The sequence below is a fragment of the Oryza sativa genome, chromosome 12 (assembly GCF_034140825.1).
Source record: "Oryza sativa Japonica Group chromosome 12, ASM3414082v1".
Lineage (NCBI taxonomy): Eukaryota > Viridiplantae > Streptophyta > Magnoliopsida > Poales > Poaceae > Oryza > Oryza sativa.
In genome coordinates, this window is record NC_089046.1 from 6,627,278 (window position 1) to 6,647,858 (window position 20,581).

Genomic DNA, 20,581 nt, shown 5'->3' on the forward strand with positions numbered 1-20,581 from the left:
TCTAAGGAATAAGTTCACTTAGATCCCTCCATTTTATTGCCAGGTCTGAAATTCATCTTGTACCCAGTTTGATGTATTCGTTGTGATGGCTCGCTAATCCCAGTTAGGTTACAGACCGTTTGAGATGAGATGATCTGTACTAGTAATACCAGATATAACGAATTTTTTAACTTATAAAATCGGTGCACCGAAGGTCCCACGCAGTATACTCTTCGGTTTTAGTTGGCGTGGCGAGTGGGCCCCACTTGGCCCCACATATCAGCGGTCTCCTCCTCTCCACATGTCCGCCGCTCGCATCTGCTGCGCCCTAGGTGAGGCGGCGCGTGTCTTCAGCCACGCCGTGCAGAGCTCTATACGCACGCGCTGCCGATCGGAGTAGCAGATGACGGCGGCGGGGCGGGTGGTAGTGTGGTACCATACCATCAAGTTCAGGGTAGCGCAGCTGTCGGCGGCCACAGACGGCTTCCACGAGTCCAACCTTGTCGGCGACGGTGGCTTCGGCAGGGTCTACATGGGTCGGCCCATTGCCTCTCATTGCCAGAGGCAAGAGCCCCCGGCCCGCTGGGCTGGGTCGCGCGTGTGACAGTCGCGCTCGAAGCCGCCATGGGGTTGCGCTACCTGCACGAGGTGGTGACACAGCAGGTGATCTACCGCGATCTCAAGGCGTCCAACGATATCGTGCTCGACGCCTCGACGACGACATCCACGTGTCCACGCGCGTCATGGGCACCTACGGCTACTGTGCGCCCGACTACACAATGAGCGGCAAGCTCAACATCTAGTCCGATGTCTACAGCTTAATTTGGCGTGCTCCTCGAGCTCATCACGCACGCAAGGCCTTCGACGCTGCCTCCTCTTTGGGCGCGGCCCTACCTCGTGCGGCGACCACAAGAGGTGCTTCGATCGCCTGGCCTGTTGGAAATATGGTCATGAATCGGCATATTTTAATCCAAAATGTTAAGACAATAATCATGGCATAAGCAGTGTAGAGTGATCTAGTGACAACATGTAACATAACCAGTAGCATACTAAAGACATCATGCGCATCATGAATATCAGGAACAAAAACATAGCAGTAACGCAATAGCATGCTAGAGGCATCATGAATATCAGGAATAGGAACATAGCAGTAAAGTGCTAACAACGGGAACAAGAACAGGAGAAGGATATACCCCGAGAATGGCCCTCCGCTGGATTGTGAGGCAGAATTGCCTCCGTTGGTGTTGTTGTTCACGCCACCGGCTCCAGCTCCTGGCGCACCACCTCCGGCTCCAGCTCCTGGTGGCGCACCACCTCCACCATCTCCTCCAGCAGCAGCAGCAGCAGCAGCGGCGCCGGCTCCAGGCGCAGACATGGTGGGGCGAGAACGAGCAGTCGTGCAAAAACTTGATCACCCGCCTACTCGGTGCAGATCTCAGGCGAAGGTGTGGTTTCGGAGGCCCTGCTCCTTCCAATCTCTCGTGCGCGCAAGAGATCAGAAGCTAGGAAGCGAGAACAGCACAGGCGCGGAGGAGGAGGAACTAACACCGGGAAAGAAGCAAGCGATCAGAACAGATCGGACTCGCGGCCTCCTTATCTATCAGGAGAGAGGCAGTCGTGGGAACGTGGGAACGTGTACGCGCTGTTGCGGAGGCAGTCGTGGGAACGTGGGTTAGTGGCTGCAAAAGAGTAGCGACGTGACGCACGCACGCACGCACGCCCGCCAGCCACACCTCGCCCCGGCCAGGCCCGCGCGCGCGTGTGGCTTTCCGACCCCCACCTCAACCAGTCAACAGGGAGCCTCCAATAACTCCCTATTTAGGTTGAGATATTCCTCGCTTAAATCCTGATGTGGTATTATTATACTTAACACTTATTATGGGCCTTTGAGATTTAATAGGATAAGTTGGGCCTAGCCCAATTATTCTAACAATCCCCACCAAATTTCAAGGCTCATAAGAAATGTTCTCAATGTTGTGCCTGTTTGATATACCAGGGTTTTGGTGGAGACTGTTAAGTTGAACTTCCACCTAGGAAATGAGCTACATCAGACCACAACTGAACAATGGACTGTGCCTTGAATTGTCAGTTTTGTGTGATCAGGTTTCACTCAGAACCTTGACTGGTACTGGGCTGCCGTTCGCATCCCCTCTGTTTGGAGCATATAAGTCAAACTCCAGGCCTTTCATGAGTATCTAGAGATCGCCCAAACCTCATAGACTGTGACTAGCAGTCGAACTCATATAGGTGTGTTCCTTCTGAAATGTTCTACAGGTCAACATCTCTGCTTGGAAAAGTCACTCGGATCACATTAAGGCATGAGCCATCCTACCATGCAGGAAAGAAGAGAAGTATATCATGAAAATGAGCCCTTTTCAAGGGTCTCTTCTCTCAGTCACACAATAGTTTGTTTCGCCATCCAAATTCACGAGATCTCCGATCACAATGGACAGGTTTCCACTATTGTGCAACCTTAGGTAGGTATCATGCCCATTTCCCTCGATGCACTATCTATCACATTACGTGGTAGCCCCTTGGTAAACTGATCTGCCAGATTTCTAGCCGTTTGGACATAGTCCAATGCTATCACTCCGGAGTTTTTCTACTTTCTGACAGATTTCAGTCTTCTCTTGATATGCCTAGATAACTTCATGTTGTCCTTTGAACTGTTCAATTTAATAATCACTGTTTGATTATCACAGTTCATTAGGATAGCTGGCACTGGTTTTTCAACCACCGACAAATCCATCAGGAGTTCACGAAGCCACTCGGCCTCAACTGTCGCAGTATCTAGTGCTGTAAGTTCTACTTCCATTGTTGACCTCGTTAAGATGGTCTGCTTGCAAGACTTCCAGGAAACAGCGCCACCTCCAAGTGTGAACACATATCCACTTGTGACTTTTATCTCATCAGCATCAGATATCCAGTTTGAGTCACTATACCCTTCTAGTACTTTTGGATACCCGGTATAGTGAATTCCATAGCTCATAGTGCCCTTTAGATAGCGCATTACTCTTTCCAGAGCCTGCCAATGATCATCTCCCGGATTTGAGACAAACCGGCTCAGCTTGCTTACAGCAAATGAGATGTCAGGCCTCGTTGCACTAGCCAAGTATATCAATGAACCAATGATTTGAGAGTATCTCAGTTGATCCCTTACTATTCTTCGGTTTTTTCTTAATAGCACGCTGGGATCATAAGGAGTAGGAGCTGGCTTGCAGTCACTATATCCAAAGCGACTCAAAACCTTGTCCACATAGTGGGATTGCACAAGTGTAATCCCACCCTCATCTCCTCTTTGTAGTTTGATGTTAAGGATAACATCAGCCTCTCCCAAATCCTTCATTTCAAAACTCTTGGACAGATAGTCCTTGACCTCCTCAATCACATTAAGGCTGATCCCAAAGATCAATATGTCATCGACATATAAGCACAAGATCACTCCTTCTCCCCCACCATAGCGATAGTACATACATTTGTCAACTACGTTCACAACAAAGCCTACAGATGTAAGCGTGGTGTCAAACTTTTCATGCCATTGCTTAGGTGCTTGCTTGATGCCATACAAGGATTTCAACAGTTTACACACCATTCCCTCCCGACCTTCTAGTACATACCCGTCTAGTTGATCCATATAGATCTCCTCCTCCAGCTCTCCGTTTAGGAAAGCTGTCTTAACGTCCATCTGATGGACGAGAAGACCATGAGAGGCTGCCAGAGCAAGTAGTACTCGAATCGTGGTCAAGCGAGCAACTGGTGAGTATATGTCAAAGAAGTCCTCGCCTTCCTTTTGGGTATAACCCTTGGGCACAAGCCTTGCCTTGTACTTTTCAATTGTACCATTAGGCCTAAACTTTTTCTTGAAAACCCATTTGCATCCTATGGGCTTGCAGCCATATGGACGCTCAACGACTTCCCAACTACCATTAGACATAATCGGGTCCATTTCACTACGTACTGCTTCCTTCCAGTAGTCAGCGTCAGGAGATGAATATGCCTCTTCTATGGTTCTTGGGGTGTCATCCACGAGTGTCACGCCCGGAAATTCACTAGTAATTTCCGAACTTATTTGTGCATAAAACCCTCGTCCAGGAATCAGCCGAGGTACACAAACTGACTATTTAATATACAAATCCATCATAATAATAACGTTACATACTTACAAAAGAAAAGAAAACAGCAGCGGAATAACGGTCTAGCGATGGCTTCTGCTCCACTCCCACAGGCAGCTCAACTGGGGTATAAGCCAAACGTCTTCTCCTCCTGAATCCTTTTTCTTCAACTGAGGTTTGATGATTATTGCAAGAATGAGCATATGACATACTCAACAAGCCACACAGCAAATATGCAAGTGCACAAGGATTCCAAAGGATGGCATAATATAGGGTTCATTTGCGAAAGCAGCATTTAGCAAAGATTTAAGATAAGTAAAACAGTAGAGTAATTAATCAGAAATTTTAATCAACACTGAACAGCACACCCATGCTGCACAGGCCCAACCAAACCTGAACAACCAACCCCGGTCGTACAGATCAAACCTCCAAACCAGGAATTATCCATTCCAAACCAGGAGTCAAATTAATTATCACATTATTACCATTAATGAGTAGTGTGGGACTAATCACGAAAAACATTGCTCAACTCGCCCATAACCGCGGGCACGGCTATTCGAATAGTTTTACTCTGGCCAGAGGTGTACCACTGTACCCACAAGACACGATTCCACACATGTTGCCATGCCCCGAAGTACCACCATGGCACTGCAAAGGAGGAAATCGTGACAATACCCTTTGCACAACACAACTCAAAATAGTGCACCGTTCCTGGATCATAATCTCCCCCTCAAAACCAGAGGAAATGGACTCCCCAGCGACCCCCACGGACTTCTCGCCGCTTCATAGTCTGGCACACCATAATGAATCATGCTATACAAAAGGTAAAGCCGTTGCCCATGCTGGCTTGTGGTTGGCACGATAAATGTTTCACAACAGTAGCTCGCGAACCGGTCCTTAATTGTTATGAGCACAACCATCAAAACCATATGCTCACAACCCACCTTAACCAGGTTTTAATTATCAATTAATTAACACCACACGATTAACCATCGTGAGCTACCATTAATTATAGCCATAATTAATAATAACAATATAATATAATGTATCTTTAATCCCATTTAGTTAGCTAATGTTTCTAAGCATGACTAAGCAAACATACATATGGCATTTAGCTGAACCAATCTAATATATAAGGTCCAAGCTAATCAAATTATAACCCATAGGAAAATAAAGTCATCTTCGGCCATTATTTAATTGGGAAAGGTTCACCACCCGATGACATTCGAAAATAATGCATAAGTTGAAATAAAACATTAGCTTTAAACGGGTTCAACATGCTCAAAGGGTTGTTTGGGATCTGTGTGACTTGCCTTGAACTTCCGCAAACGCTTCCGAACCTTCCTCAACGAAAACGCTCTCCTCCGGAACGTCGGAAACTAAAGCGAAAGAACAAAATTCAACAAAATAGTGTAAATCTAGCATAAACAGTACATGTGGATATTTTTAACATGTAGATCTCAGTTTTAGAAAAATTTAGCAACTTGAACCACTCGAATCCGAGCTACGGTTATTTAGTTATGATTTTCCGAAGTTTAATCGATTTCATCTATAAAAAACAACTGAAAAAGAGGAGATGATGACATCATGATGACGTCATCGATGGCAGCCACGGCACGGGTGGCGACCTCGCCGGAGCTAGGGGGGTCGGCCGGACTTTTGGAGGACACCTACGCGTAGAGGACAACATTGCGAACTCAATGGTGCTCACCGATACGACAAACGACGTCGGACGACGGACGGCGACGAGCTTGTGCGGCGGCGGTGGCTCGGTCGACGGCGGCGACGGGTCTCCGGCGACCGGCGACAGCGGGGAGAGGTCGCCCAGGCTTCTACTCCACCGTGCGCACCTAACGGCGGCAACGGGAGGCGGCGGCGACGACGCACGCGGTGGCGCGAGGCGGCTGCTCGTCGGCCGGCGACGGCGGCCGCTTGGACGGCGTGGCGGCGGCGCTACGGAGCACTAGAGAACACGGGAGATGGGGCAAACGAAAGAGGACGCCAAGGGGATGCTTTATATAGGCATGGGTGGAGGAGATCGGCTCAGGAACGGATGGATTTGGTGAAAGAAGTTAGGATTTATCCGAGTTCACCCGAATATAAACGGCCAAAATTCGTGAGATATATAACGAATTTGATGGGGGTTTCTTCGGGATTAGGTAGAGGAGATAGAGAGGAATCCGTTTTTGCAATAAATTTTGGAAGGGGATCAACGGATGCGCCGGATTTGGTGGAGATTGGCGCCGGTATCGGGATGAACTCGGCCTCTGGACGGCTGGCTGGTGCTTGAAGACCCACTGTAGCGAGAGGGACGTAGATTAGACTTTAGGCTGGGCTGAGGAAGGGAGAGAGAAGAGGAAGGAATGGGCCGAAAAGGGCCCAAGCTGAGGAGGAGGATTTTTTATTACTTTTCCAAATAAATCAATCACCAAAATGATCTTTGAATTGTTAAAAATACTTCCAATGCTCAAATAATTTCAAGAAAAATCCTGAAAATACTTGGACACTCAAAGTATTCAAAAAAATTATAATCAGACCATTTAATGATTAATTTAATATTTGAATAATTGCTGAACTGCTCTTTGTATAATTAAAATTAAGAGTTGAGCTCTGAAAAATCTGAGAAAATTCCAGAGAGTATAATTAACCATGGAGAATTTAATAAAAATTAAATCCATCCATGCTTTATATTTAGGAAATTTATTTCCCACATTTAACTTTACTGGTAAATTAATGAACATTTAATATAAATTCTAATAATAATTTATTAAATAATTTATAAATCCTAAGACGAAAATCAGGATGTGACAACGAGGTATACAATGTAGTCATCTCCAAAGGATTTTGCAACCCTTTGTCTCTTACTCTTGCGAGTATCTACAATGTTGTCCTCCTCAGGATTTTTCTTAGGCGTTTGATCATTGTGTTCTATCGGTGCAAAGTGCTCATGGGGCATGACAGTTTCTTGACTAGAAGTGCTAGGTGTATGTTTCATGGGAAATTCATTCTCAAAGAATATAGCATCTCTGGACTCAAAAATTGTACCAACATGCATGTCGGGTACTCCAGAGTTTACTATTAAGAATCTATAACCCACACTGTGAATAGCATAACCAAGGAACACACAATCAACAGTATTTGGTCCAAGTTTCCGCTTTTTGGCTATAGGTACATTTACCTTGGCCAAACAGCCCCATGTTCGTAGGTATGAGAGATTTAATTTCTTCCTTTCCCATTCCTCGAATGGTGTTACTTTCTTATGCTTCATTGGAATTTTATTCAGGACATAACACGCAGTCAAAACTGCCTCACCCCACCATTCCTTGCAAAGCCCCGTAGTGTCTAACATAGCATTCACTATCTCAGCTAGAGTACGGTTCTTTCTTTCGGCCACCCCATTTGATTGGGGTAAATAGGGAGGCGTTCTCTCATGAATAATTCCAAACTCTTCGCAAAAGGATGCAAACTCATTGGAAAAATACTCCCTACCTCTATCAGACCTCAACCGTTTGATTTTCCTTTCAAGTTGGTTTTCTACCTCAGCTTTATAGATTTTAAAGTAATGCAATGCTTCATCCTTTCTTTTCAATAGATACACATAGCAAAATCTAGTGCAATCATCTGTCAGTGTCATGAAATATTTCTTTCCCCCTTTAGTCAACACGCTGTTCATTTCGCACAAATCGGAATGAACAAGTTCTAGAGGTGCCAAATTCCTCGCCTCAGATGCCTTGTGAGGCTTACGAGGTTGTTTCGATTGAACACAAGTATGGCACTTGGAACCTTTGACCAAAGTGAATTTTGGAATTAAACTCATGTTAGCTAAGCGCGTCATACAACCGAAATTCACATGACAGAGTCGCGAATGCCACACATTAGACTCATCATTCTCGCTAATATGGTTCACAGCATTATGATTATTACACATGTCATTCAAAGCAAAGCGAAACAAGCCTCCGCTGTCATAACCTTTTCCAACAAAAGTCTCATATTTAGATACGACACATTTATTGGACTCAAACACAAGTCTAAAACCTTCTCTACACAATAGAGAGCCGCTAACAAGATTCTTCTTTATTGAAGGGACATGCTGCACGTTCTTCAGCTGCACGGTATTTCCCGAAGTAAACTTCAGATCGATCGTACCAACACCATGAACAGCCGCAAGCGACCCGTTTCCCATCAACAAGGAGGAACCTCTCCCGACCTGATAAGAAGAAAACAGAGAAATGTCAGCACATACATGAATATTAGCACCAGTATCCACCCACCAATCAGGTGAGTGAAAAACAGAGAGAACTGTAGGTAATATTTTACCGTACCCCGATGTTCCTCCGCCCTCGCTAATGACCATGTTAGCAGACTTCCTGTCTTTGCGCTCAGGACAATCCTTGGCCCAATGCCCAGACTTGCCACACACAAAGCAGTCTCCCTTTGCCTTTCCCTTGCCTTTCTTCTTAAAGTTGGTTGCAGCCTTGGGTTTGACATCAGGCTTGACTTTCTTGTTGTTGTGGGATGCTTGAGTGTCACGCCCGGAAATTCACAAGTAATTTCCGAACTTATTTGTGCATAAAATCCTCGTCCAGGAATCAGCCGAGGTACACAAACTGACAATTTAATATACAGATTCATCAAATTAACTAAACCGATAAATACTTACTTAAGAGGCACTTAGTCCTCACCAAGAAGAAAACTGCAGCGGAAAGAAAAATCTAGCGAAGCTCCGGCTCCACTCCCACAGGCAGCTCAACTGGGGTATAAGCCAAACGTCTTCTCCTTCTGGATCCTTTTTCTTCAACTGAGGTTGATTGATTATTGCAAGGTGAGCATATGACATACTCAGCAAGCCACACAGCAAATATGCAAGTGCACAAGGATACCAAAGGATGGCATAATATAGGCTCATTTGCAAAAGCAGCATTTAGCAAAACATTTAAGAGAAGTAAAACAGTGGAGTAATTAATCAGAAATTTTAATCAACACTGAACAACACGCCCATGCTGCTCAGGCCCAACCATTCTGAAGCAACCATACCCGGCTGTACAGATCTAATCTCCAAACCAGGAGCTAAGCAAATTATTACCAGGTATAACATCTATAATTATTGTGAGAGGTGTGAGACTAATCACGAAAAACATTGCTCAACTCGCCCATAACCGCGGGCACGGCTATTCGAATAGTTTTACTCTGGCCAGAGGTGTACCACTGTACCCACAAGACACAGCCCCACATCATGTCACCATGTGCCTCAGTACCACCACGGTACCTCGGAAAGGGGCTGTGACAGTACCCCTTGCATAACACAATCCATCGCAGCGCACCATTCCTGGATCATAATCACCCCCTTATAAACAAGGCATGGACTCCCCAGCGACCCCCGTGGGCTTATCTCCGCCACTTCTCAGTCTGGTGCTCTGCAATGAACCATGCTATACAAAAGGTAAAGCCGTTGCCCACGCTGGCTTGTGGTTGGCACGGTTAATGTTTCACAACAGTAGCTCGCGAACCGGTCCTTAATTGTCATGAGCACGACTCTCAAAACCATGTGCTCACAACCCACCATTATCAAGTTTTAGTTGGCAAGTAATTAATTAACCAATCACGATTGACCATCGTGAGCTATCATTAAATATAACCATAAGTGATAGTGAAACATTAGTTATCCCAATTGTGTGCTAATGTTTCTAAGCATGGCTAAGCAATTATATCTAATATCTAGTTGAACCAATATATAAAGCTCAACTAGTCAAGTTATAATAACCCAAGGTATCAAGGAATAAAGTAATCAATGCAAACATGCCATAACAAAGGAATAGGTTCACACCACCCAGTGACATTCGAAAATAAATGCACAGTTGAAATAAATAGAGAATTTAAATGTAGGATCAACATGCTCAAAGGATTGTGTTTAGGATCTGTGTGACTTGCCTTGCAATAATCGGTCTTCAATTAATCTTCTTGAATACTTCCGGCGCACTCGCGAACCTTCGCAACGACGGAAACGACAAGCTAACACGCAAAACGAAGAAAAAGACTAATAAAAACCAAATAAACAATACATAAAAAGTAAACAAACATGTAAATCATAATTTTAGATGAATTATGAGACTTGAACGGCCTCATTCTGACTTCAAATGAATTTATTATGAATTTTACAAGATTAAATCTAATTAAAGCCCATTTAAAAAGAATTAAATAAATTTAATTCAATTTATGGACAATTTTAATATGTAGATCTTTATTTTACACAACTTTTGCAACTTGAACCACATTAAACTGAGTTAAGATGAATTAGTTATGAATTTTTAAACATTAAATCGGATTAAAACCTTTATATGGATTTTAATTAAATTATGACGCAATAATGAATTATTTTTGAAAAGGAAAAGAAGGATTATTGCGTCAGCGGCTAGGGTTTGCGGTGGACCGGGTGCACGGCGGCGGTTCACGCGAACGGACGGCCGAGATCAACCCTATCCAAAACGGACGGCCGAGATCGATCGGTCCACGACCGGCTCACGGGAGAGGGCGACGATGACGTCAGCGACGACGTCAGCACCGGCGGCGGCTCGGCGGCTCGGCGGCTCGGACGGCTCGGACGGCGCATGCTCGCCGGCGAACGGCGGCTCTACGGCACAAACGGAGGGCACCAAGACGTAGATCACGGCGCGGCGAACTCACCGATGACCAAAACGTCGGCGGAAGACCAACGGACGGCGGCGGCGTCGAGGAAAAGGCGGCGGAGAAGATCAGGTCGACGGCGGCGACGGTGCTCCGGCGGTCTTCGGCGGCGGCGAAGCGGTGGACGGGGACGGCGGTGACCTTGCGAACCCGATGGTGGCGACGGCGACCGACGACGGCGGCTGCAACGGCGGCGCGGCGCGGCTGAACCGACGGCAACGACGGCGGCGACTAGGGCTACGCGGAGGCGGCGCTAGACACGACGGCGGGCTAAGGCAAAGGTGGCGGCGGGTAGAAGAGACACCGGGGGTCCTTATAAAGGGGCTAGCGAGCGGCGACGGAGGCCCACGGCTGCCGGCGACGAGAAGGAAAGATTGGGGAAAAACGAATCCGAATCAAACTCGAATCCGCCTATTTCCAAAGGAAATTGACCGGAGTTTCTATAAGAGAAAAGGAAGAGGAGATCGAGGAGATTATTTCCCCTCAATCGATTTGGCCGGAGAAGGAAAGGCGCGGCCGGATTTGGAAGGAGACGGCGGCGGCTTGCGCTAGGGTTTGGGCGGCGGCGGCGGCGCGAGGAGGACGACGGGTCTGACAGACGGGCCCCACCTGTCAGCGAGCGAAGGCGCGCGCGCGCGGCGGACTGGGCTGACTTGGGCCGGGAAGAGAGAGAAGAGAGGTTTTGGGCCGACTTTCGGCCCAAAGCCAGAATAGAACTTTTAAAACCTTTTTCAATTTAAATTATTTCTTAAATGCAATTCCATTTATTAAAAATACTTCCTTAGCTCAAATAAATCCCAGAAAAATCTAGGAATTATAGAATTAAGCAAAGTATTTAACAAAATTTTATCTAGCCCAATTTTATGTTGAGATTTAACAAATTAAAATTAGATCTTCTCTTCTAGACTTTTAAAATCATTTCTAATAATTCCTTTTAAACAACAATTTATAATTTAAAGATTTTTAAACAAGAAAAGCTCTTAACAAAAATAATTAGATTATTAATGATCAAATAATTACAGAACTGTTCTTTGTATCATTTAAGAATTGAGCTCTGAAAAATCCGAGAATATTTCAGAGAGTTGACTTAATCATGGAGAATTTAATAAAAATTAAATCCATCCATGCTTTATATTTAGGAAATTTTATTTCCCACATTTTACTTCACTTGTAAATTAAAGAACACTTAATATAAATTCTATTATTAATTTATTAAATAATTTATAAATCCTGAAACAAAAATCAGAATGTGACATTGAGGTTCTTCTTCTGTACCATATTGGCACTAGAACCTCCCTCAATCTTTTTGCCCTGGACGTCCTTTGCCCTCGCCTTCTCCTCAACACCCAAAGAGCCAATGAGATCAGAAACACTGAACTCTTATCTCTTGTGCTTTAGACAAGTGGCAAAGTCCGAGCAAGAAGGTGGCAATTTGGCAATAATGCCACCCGCCACAAACTTGTCCAGCAACTCACAGTTGTTGTTCTCAAGTTCCTTAGCCAGCTGTTTACACCCAAATTTGGCACCTATGGACGAAATAGAGGAAAATTGCCAAAGTTTGGAAAGTGCTGGGTTTCCTTCACAGGGTCGGTCAGACCGCAGGTGTATGGGCGGTCTGACCGGCTAGTAGGGCCGGTCTGACCGCAGGTTCGTCGGGTCTCGGGTTTCCTTTCTCGGGAAGGCATGTTTCGTGTTTCCTTTGGTTTCTATCCTGAGTTGGACGTGGAGAAGGGCCTGTAGAGGGCAAGACCAACCCCTATTTAAGGGACAAGGCCGGTTCATTGTAAAACCCCCCGAATACAATCTACTTGAATCGTTCTTTTACTATGTTTTCTATTTTACCCTAGTTTTAGTCCATCTTTGTCGGTTTGCGCCGTAAACCGTCCGCCGCCGCTGCGAGAGTGCGACACCTCTTTATAGGTTTGTCCTGAAAACCTTCTATTTTGCCCACGAAACGGGTAGTTATCCTCATATCGATCTAAATCGGCCTAGAGGCTGATTTTTATCTCTAAATCGGCTCCGCTAACCGATTTAGCTTTTCTTTTTGCAAAATCCATCTTGATTTGGCCCTTTGGCTAGATCGAGGTGGTTGGCGACTCCATATCACTGCAAGGCGTTTAGTTGTTGCGGTCGTGCTTGTCGACTTGTCAAAAAAGTTGCCAACACGATTTTTGGCGACTCCGCTGGGGAACGATCTAATCGGACATATCACAGCCGAATTTCGTTTAATCTAGTAGTTTTCATGGCCGTGTGGCCGAAATTGATTGTTGCCGATCCTGTTGCTCGCCAGCAAAAGCCCTCACATCTCGTACACGTGCGCGCACACAAGCAGCAGTAGGCCGCCGAGCAACAGCAACAAGTCCTTGCTGTGCACAGTCAGAAAGTTTGAAACCCAATCCAATTCAATCTACTGTGCATACGTGTTACAAAAATTTTTTTAAAAAAAGATCAGGCTAGCTGTTGTTTAGAGCCGATCTACAGAGAGACAAATCAAAGTTTATCTGCTGATTTTGGTGAAATTGATTAGTGCACGTATTACTCATATCGAGAAAAAAAATTCAAGACCGTATATTAATTTATTCGGACAACGATTTCGGCTATGAGCTATATGGCCGGATTTAATCAAGGAATTTCTTCATCAACTATGACGAGCGGGAACGAGTTCAACGGGATTACTACACAATACATTAGGACCGACCAAGGCGCCATGAGAGGAAACGTCCCGCTACCTCAAGTTGTAATTTCACCAAAGGTAACCTTCGATTCGCCCAACCCGTCCTTTGCTATTCAAAATGTTAATAATCATTGTGTAGATGCATATGCTACTTCTAGTTTTACTCCTATACAATATGCTTATAATGCTTAGGGGGGGTGTCAATAGGTGATTATACGGCCGATTACACAGAAATCGGCTATAGGCAAAACCTAGATAACGGTATGATTGGTCATGGCACCGGTCTAACCGTATCCTATGCCGGTCAGACCGTGCCCACCATGGCCGGTTAGACCGTGTACTATGCCGGTCAGACCGTGCCTACCATAGCCGGTCAGACCGTGCCCTATTCTGGCCAGATCGGACCTCCTGTGGCCGGTCTGACCGCACCACTGACCACCGGTCAGACCGGGCCATGGGCCGGTCAGACCGGTTCCCTAGGAGTTTCTCCAGGTTTTCATACCACGACTAGCAATATTGATTTTAATTATTATTCATCACCTGTTAATACTGTTAGTCATGCTACTCCACATATCCCTGATGCTTATAATGATGTTGCTAGGGGGTATCCTCCCGATACTAGACAAGGCCAATATAATCATATTGCGCCGCAACAACCACCCCTTAGGCCATCAAATACACCACCAGATCTACATAGGCCTAAAAATATGAAGGAGTTGATTAGTGACATTATCAGGGCTACGTTTGGGGTTGAAGCGAAGGATCGTGCTAGGGAGAACCAAAAGCCGTATCCTTATTTTTATGACGCTGTCCCATATCCTCCTAATTATAAAATTCCTGAATTTACCAAGTTTAGTGGTGTGGATAGTAGGACTACATATGAGCATGTAGATCAATTCTTAGCGCAATGTGGTAGGGCTAGTAGTATGGATACATGTAAGTTGCGCTTGTTTTCTTTATCTTTGTCCGATACTGCTTTGATATGGTTTAATTCTTTACTGGCATATTCTATTGGTACTTGGGCTCAATTAGAACAAAAATTTCATGATTATTTTCACACTAATGAAACTGAGCTTAAGTTGTCTGATTTAACATCGGTTAGGCATAAATACAATGAATCTGTTGCTGATTATATTGAAAGGTTTAGAGATATTAAAAGCCGATGTTTTAGTTTGAGAATAACTGACAAAGATTTGGCCAACATTGCATATGATGGATTGCTTGACTCTATTAAAGAGAAATTAAATGGCCAAATATTTCTTGATATTGATCATGTGTTGCATGAAGCTCTGGCTCAGGAAAGCCGAGTGGATGACAATAGTTTAAATTCTAGTTTAGATGAAAGTGCAATATCATGTATAGCCGAACCAAGCGACGGTTCGAATTGTGTTAATAATTTGTGCAATGATGCCATATCGATTATAGCCGAATCAAATGTTGGTCCGGATTATCTTGCTAATTTGGATAATAATGCAACAATCATTATAGCTGAACCAAGCGACGGTTCGGATTGTGTTACTAGTTTAGACAATGATGGAATAGCCGAACCAAGTAATGGTTTAGATTGTGTTGCTAGCTTAGAGAGTAACATCATTGAAAATATAGCCGAACTAAGTAACGGTTCGAATTGTATCATAAGCGAAAGTGAAATAGCATTGTCACCTAAGACCGAATCACAAATCGGTCATGTGGATATTGGAAAAGATGATGACAATGTCTTGCGGGATAGTGGTGAAATAGAATCCAAAGTAGCTATGCATACATATCAAAGGCCGTATCCTGAACATGTAGATTCGATCCCATACCCGCAAGGATTTAAGGTGCCCAACTTCACGAAATTCACAGATGAGAATGCTATGACTACAATGGAGCATATCGGCCGCTTTATTGATCAATGTGGTAAGGCTGGTAGCGATGATTTGCTAAAGTTGAAGTTGTTTCCCCTTTCTTTGTCAAACTTTGCATCTACATGGTATAGTTTACTTGCTCCTAATTCAATTTCTACATGGTTACAAATGAAGCATGAGTTTCATGATTATGTCAAAGATGCAAGCTTGATAGAGCAAAGACCGATTGATACTTCATCGGTCACTTGTGAAACGATTTCGGTTACATCTATGCCTAAAACCGGAATTGTTAGTAATCCTCTCCCTATTAGTCCTATTGATGTTAACAAAAAGAAAGGGAAAAGTGTTATTATTGGGGATCCTCGGCCCAAGACTAGGATCAATAATGCGAAGGCCGAAGATCATAAAGTTGCAAAGGATGAGTCATCTAGTTTCCAAAGGACCAAAAAGCCGAAGCTCACTTTTGAGATGCTTATAGCTAAGTACGAGAAAGGATTAGCGGGTCAATGATTTGATAATCAAACTAGTGATTCGAAAAGACTAAGATCATCTCGTAGGAAGAGATTTGGTCAAACACCAAAGCAATCGGAGCCATCAACTATACCAACTCCATGCAAACCTCCGATTGTGATGCCATGGTATCCATATCCAATGTTACTATATGGTTATCCTTTTATGTATTATATGCCATGGATGCCTCAACCACCTATGCCGTGTCATCAAGCATGGAAGCAATCACCTAGGACGGTACCAAGTCATTCTAACTCAAGACAAGACCGTTTCCCACGAAAGAATCGGTCAAGTGGATCAAAAGTGAAAAATGTGAAGAAGTTGTGGGTGAGAAAAGAAGAAAAAGCTCCGGAGGTCGTTGCTATCAAGGAGAAATCTCAAGATATTCAAGTACCTATTGAAGATGCGGCGAAAACTATACAAGCGGAGAAGACTGAAGCCGACGCCGTTGCTGTCGACATCGGCAGTCTGACCGAGCCAGCCGGCCGGTCTAACCGCCAGACTACGGCCGGTCTGACTGACCCTCCTAGCCGGTCTGACCGACGGCTTGTGGCCGGTCTGATCGGGCCCAGAGGCCGATCTGACCGGGGGGCATTAGAGAAGAGTGGGAAAATTGAGAGCAACATAGGAGCTTCCACTTCGACCAAAAATATGAAGAATCATTGCTTAGCTCCTAGAAAACAACCACAGCCGAAGTGGATACCTTCTGGCTTATCTCGCTCTCAAAAGAGGAGGCTACAGCGTCTTCGAGCCATAGGTCAAAAAGAAAAGGAGGCCGAAGATGTGGAGAATAAAATATGTAATAATTTAGAGCCTCGAACGACACCTAAGCGAGTGTGGAGACCTAAAGAAGTAAAAAGTAAGAGATCGGTGATTTCCCAAAGTAGGGATAAATCCAATTTGATGAGAGAAGAATCATCGGTCATTAGAGATAAGTCTCCTTCACATGATGCAATGGATGTTGGTGCGGTGTTCGTCTTGCCTTTGAAATCGTGCAATCAAGAAAGCCGATTTTGCTTGGGGGGCAAGACATTAATATGCTCATGAGGGAACCAAGAGAAGATGAATGGCGATGGATATGACATCACATCTTTGAGCCACCGTTTGTCGGATGCTAAGGCAAGGTATGGGTTTATTGTGTTCAACATTATATTATATGCCTATGCCATGTTAGAACATTGCTTGCTATCTAGCACATGTGTGTTTTTGCTTATCAAATTGATATTATACATACATGTTGCAAATGCCAGTTCTAGGTAGTAGAATTGGTAGGTTGGCATATAATTTGTTTGAAGTATGATTTGGCTCATGACTCTTTGATATTTATTTAAAGCCAAATCATATGTGTTTTTATGGATCACCATGTAAGATATAGATTTCATATTTATTGCACCATGAAAGTTTTGCTTACTCGTAATTCGGCTAATGTCAATGGTCAATGTGATGATTTGCTCTAGAGTGGTTTTCTTTAGGAACATTGGCATTGTTAATATTTTACATACATGCTCAAGCTGATTACTTACATTTGTAGTTTATTGGAATCTGTACATGTGACACATATGACTTTGGTGATTCATTATTGATTATACTTCAATTGGCTAAGTGTTTTGATGTCATGATGATTATTGTTTCAAAAGCCAATTGAATTAGTATTCATCTAGACATATTAGTTGAATGTTATAATTTTTCATATGTCTAGAGAGAAGAAGTTTTGGTCCAATAATTTGATGCACCAAGCATCTGGCTATTATGTGAAGAAAAATTATATACTAAAGGCCGATGCTTGATTTCAAAAGTTTGGACGAAATTGGCAAAGTCATAGACCAGGGGTGGTCTGACCGGCATTGCACAGCGGTCTGACCGGTGGTACCTGCGGTCTGACCGGCTCTGCATGGCCGGTCTGACCGGGCAGACAGGGTGGTCTGACCGGCATTGCGTGGCCGGTCTGACCAATCCCGGGCAGAGAGCTGGGGGGCACGTTACAATTGATTTAAAGACCGGATTAATTGTGAATTCGGATATTTGTGCCCATAAGTCAGAAATAGATTGGAGAATCCCTTTGAATAGAATATTTGAAAGGTCCTAGTCTTGGGGTTGATCGGAAGATTCTGTGGTAAGCGTTCAAATATTATATCGCCGAAATATAGATGGAGTGCTATTGATGTGTTTAGACAATGATCAATCTAAAGTTGCTAGGGGAGATGTGCATGAAGGGATTTGTGGAGTTCATCAATCGGCCCATAAGATGAATTGGTTGCTTAGAAGAGTGGAATTCTATTGGCCGAAAGTAATTGATGATTATTTCAAGTGCTACAGAGGGAGTGAAACTTGTCAATGGATCGGCAATGTTCATTTGGCGCATGTCGCTATATTGAATCCTATCATCAAACCATGGCCGTTCCGAGGTAGGGCTTTGGTTTTCATTGGTCAGATTTATCCATCGTTATCAAAAGGGCATTGGTTTGTGCTAGTTGCAATGGATTACTTCACTAAGTGGGCCGAAGCCGTGCCGCTCGAGAATATTACTTGTACGAAGTTGAGGTAAATCTTGGCTCTCTTCGGTATTTCAAGCAAGACGACTTGTCGGTTGGAGATTACAAGACCTTGATGGGAATTTTGAAGACGTCATCGACAAGCGTTTGAAGACTTTGAAGGAGATGAAGATGCTTCAAGATGGTGTTTTCAGAGAGCAATTAATGGGAAATACTTGAAGAAATACTTCCCGAGCATTTGGCAAAATGCTTAGGAAGTCCTATGGCCGGTAATTGGATTATCGCCCTAAGACAACATGTTCTATGCTTTTAGAATCACGATGTTCATCAAAAAGGCAGGGGGGCATGTGTTTACACCCAAATTTGGCACCTATGGACGAAATAGAGGAAAATTGCCAAAGTTTGGAAAGTGCTGGGCTTCCTTCACAGGGCCGGTCAGACCGTAGGTGTATGGGCGGTCTGACCGGCTAGTAGGGCCGGTCTGACTGCAGGTATGTGGGCGGTCAGACCGGCAGGGTCCGAGTCCGAGTCTATTTTCGTCGGGTCTCGGGTTTCCTTGCTCGGGAAGGCATGTTTCGTGTTTCCTTTGATTTCTATCCAGAGTTGGACGTGGAGAAGGGCCTGTAGAGGACAAGACCAACCCCTATTTAAGGGACAAGGCCGGTTCATTGTAAAACCCCCCGAATACAATCTACTTGAATCGTTCTTTTACTATGTTTTCTATTTTACCCTAGTTTTAGTCCATCTTTGTCGGTTTGCGCCGTAAACCGTCCGCCGCCGCTGCGAGAGTGCGACACCTCTTTGTAGGTTTGTCCTGAAAACCTTCCGTTTTGCCCACGAGACGGGTAGTTATCCTCATATCGATATAAATCAGCCTAGAGGCTGATTTTGATCTCTAAATCGGCTCCGCTAGCCGATTTAGCTTTTCTTTTTGCAAAATCCATCTTGATTTGGCCCTTTGGCTAGATCGGGGTGGTTGGCGACTCCATATCACCGCAAGGCGTTTAGGTGTTGCGGTCGTGCTTGTCGACTTGTCAAAAAAGTTGCCAACACCAGCATCTGAATCTCATGAGCTTGTTCTACTACAGAACGGTCATCGACCATCTTGTAGTCATAGAACTGCTCCATGACATACAGCTCACTACCGGCGTCAGAAACTCCGAACTTGGCCTCAAGTGCATCCCACATGTCCTTCCCAGAAGGCATGTGCATGTACACGTCCACTATGTTGTCAGCGAGTACACTGATCAATGCTCCCCGGAACAGGCAATCCGAAGCCTCGAACTTAGCCTCTTCCTCAGGAGAAAGAGGTGGTTCACTTCGTTTGCCCCGTGAAACATAGAAGCACTGCATCGCTGTCAACCACAATAGTGCACGTGCTTTCCATCTCTTATAGTTAGAACCATCAAAAGCATGTGGTTTCAGTGCAGCAGCAAAGCCAACTACCGAAAATGGCCTATCAGGTTTTTGGATTGTTGGAAATATGGTCATGAATCGGCATATTTTAATCCAAAATGTTAAGACAATAATCATGGCATAAGCAGTGTAGGGTGATCTAGTGACAACATGTAACATAACCAGTAGCATACTAAAGACATCATGCGCATCATGAATATCACGAACAAGAACATAGCAGTAACGCAATAGCATGCTAGAGGCATTATTCATGAATATCAGGAACAGGAACATAGCAGTAAAGCGCTAACAACGGGAACAGGAACAGGAACATAGCAGTAAAGCGCTAACAACGGGAACAGGAACAGGAACATAGCAGTAAAGCGCTAACAACGGGAACAGGAACAGGAGAAGGATATACCCCGAGAATGGCCCTCCGCTAGATTGTGAGGCAGAATTGCCTCCGTTGGTGTTGTTGTTCGCGCCACCGGCTCCAGCTCCTGGCGCACCACCTCCGGCTCCAGCTCCTGGTGGCGCACCACCTCCGCCATCTCCTCCAGCAGCAGCAGCGGCGCCGGCTCCAGGCGCAGACATGGTGGGGCGAGAACGAGCAGTCGTGCGGAAGCACTCTGTAACATACCGAAAATTAACCATTTTCTAATTCTGCATCATGCTGAGTCTTATGTTCTTAATAACTTCCTAAACCTAGGAAAATATAATTAGAGGGACCTTCTAAAACTAACTTGCATAAAATCTCTTTCTGGTATTTAACTTCTTTTGTGTTTTTCATTTAAAATACATGTGGTTGAATTGAGGTATTTCTTGATTTGGTTTAAAACCTTCTTTTGACTAAAATTTCTTTATTCAAAATTAGTTTGAAAACCCTTTCTA